Below are 2,206 nucleotides of genomic sequence, written 5' to 3'. Positions count from 1 at the left end.
AGAACCCAAACCAACATTTAAAAATATTTCTTCAATTAGCAGATACTTTTAAAACCAATGGAGCTTCTCCTGAGGCAATACGTTTAAGATTATTCCCTTTTTCCCTCAGAGATAAAGCTCTATCATGGTTAGATTCCCTTCCACCCAATTCCATCACGACTTGGGATAACCTTAGAAGAGTTTTTCTTGCTAGATATTTTCCCCCGAGTAAGACTGCCGTTCTTCGAAACCATATAACTAGATTTACCCAAAACCAAGGAGAATCTCTATTCGAAGCTTGGGAGAGATATAAAGAGTTGTTACGAGCATGCCCACATCATGGTTTAGAAAATTGGTTAATCATTCAAACCTTCTATAATGGACTTCATTATAACACAAAGATGACCATCGATGCTGCCGTAGGTGGTGCCCTGATGAACAAACCTTACCCTGAAGCTAGTGCCCTCATCGAAGACATGGCTCAAAACCATCAATCATGGGGAGTCGAACGAGCGATAGTGGAGAAGAAGGAAGCCCAAGGAGGAGTGCATGAACTGAGCTCTATAGACATGATGCAAGCTAAAATGGACGCATTAGCCCTCAAAGTCGAACATATGTACACAAACCCGAATACTGTAGCCGCAGTTTCGTCGGATTGTGAGATATATGGAACCCAAGGACACCAATCCGCTGAATGCAGTCTATTGAACGAAACCCACTCCGAGCAAGTGAACTTCACCAAAGGGAACCCATATTCGAATACCTATATCCCTGGATGGAGGAATCACCCGAACTTCTCCTATAGAAACAATAACCCTATTCAAAATAATGCACCTCCGAGACCTAGTTATCAAGCCCCTAGATCAAATCAACCTATGCAACCTGTACCACCAAAACCGAGCCTTGAGAAAATTATGGAAAATTTTATCACCGCTCAAACCCAACAAACACAAGGAGTTCATGAATCAAAACATTCATGTCAACGAATTGATTACTCAGTTAGGAACCATGGTTGATCAAATAGTTACTCATACCAAGATGCTTGAAACCCAGATCTCTCAGGTAGCTTTAAACCAAGCCCCTCAGACTACACATGGAGGAGAGTTCCCTGGACAACCTCAACAAAATCCGAGAGGACAAGCCAATGCCATTACCCTAAGAAGTGGGAACGCTTATGATGAGCCACCAAACCCAAGATTAAGTGAACCCGAAACTTCTAAGGAATGTGCCAAACCCCCGGACAAAGCAAAGGAACTAGAGGAATCTGAAAACCAGGAAGGTCGAGATAAAGGAGAAGAACCTAAAATTTACGTACCGCCCCCGCCGTATAAACCACCTATACGATATCCCCAAAGACTCAAACAAACCCAGATCAATAAACAATACCCAAAATTTATTAAAGTTATAGAAAAACTTCATGTAGAAATCCCTTTCACAGAAGCCATCACTCAAATACCTTCTTATGCAAAGTTTCTCAAAGACATCCTTACCAACAAACGTAGACTTAACGATCCGAAGCCTTTGGAATGTAATGTTATTTCTAGACTTAGGAGCTAGTGTGAGCTTAATGCCTCTAGCAGTTTGTGAGAGGTTAAACTTAGGAGAATTACAACCCACTAAGATGTCACTTCAGTTAGCCGATAGATCTGTTAAATATCCGATAGGCATTTTAGAAGATGTCCCTGTTAGGATAGGTCAACTATTTATCCCTACTGATTTTGTCGTCATGGACATCAAAGAGGACAATGATATACCAATTCTTCTAGGTAGACCATTCTTATCGACTGCAGGAGCCATAATAGATGTCAAGAAAGGAAAGTTGACATTTGAGGTAGGTGACGAGAAAATAGAATTTCTACTTTCGAAATTTCGTATGGCACCTGTGATGGGAGACTCGTGTTATGCCTTAGATATCATTGATGAATGTGTTAGAGAATTAGAACAAAAAGAAATTATCAAGTTACCATCAACCCCCATAAAGGAAGATGATGACTTTAAAGAATCTACATCGATGATAACCTTTACGAATGTTTATCCCTTACCCCAGATCCTATGCCATGCCCTAAGAAACCAACCTTAGAACTTAAGGAATTGCCTAAGAACCTGAGATATGAGTTCCTCGATGAAAAGATGAACCGTCCAGTTATAGTCAGTGCTACCTTGAGCCAAGAGGAAACGAACCAACTTTTAGACGTTTTGCGAAGACATCCCTCAGCCTTAGGATATA

General features: G+C 40.8%; 1 non-coding gene across 1 annotated transcript; it reads right to left on the bottom strand.

Annotated features, from left to right (window-relative positions):
- Nucleotides 1-218: 218 nt before the first annotated feature.
- Nucleotides 219-325, bottom strand: LOC127098830 (small nucleolar RNA R71). Its single transcript, XR_007793522.1, has one exon. It is a non-coding gene; the product is annotated as a small nucleolar RNA R71 (small nucleolar RNA).
- Between the last annotated feature and the right edge of the window lie 1,881 nt (nucleotides 326-2,206).

Source organism: Lathyrus oleraceus, chromosome 6, assembly GCF_024323335.1.
Source record: "Lathyrus oleraceus cultivar Zhongwan6 chromosome 6, CAAS_Psat_ZW6_1.0, whole genome shotgun sequence".
Lineage (NCBI taxonomy): Eukaryota > Viridiplantae > Streptophyta > Magnoliopsida > Fabales > Fabaceae > Lathyrus > Lathyrus oleraceus.
The sequence above is the reverse complement of the archived record's forward strand: the minus strand, read 5'-3'. Positions and strand labels throughout refer to the sequence as shown.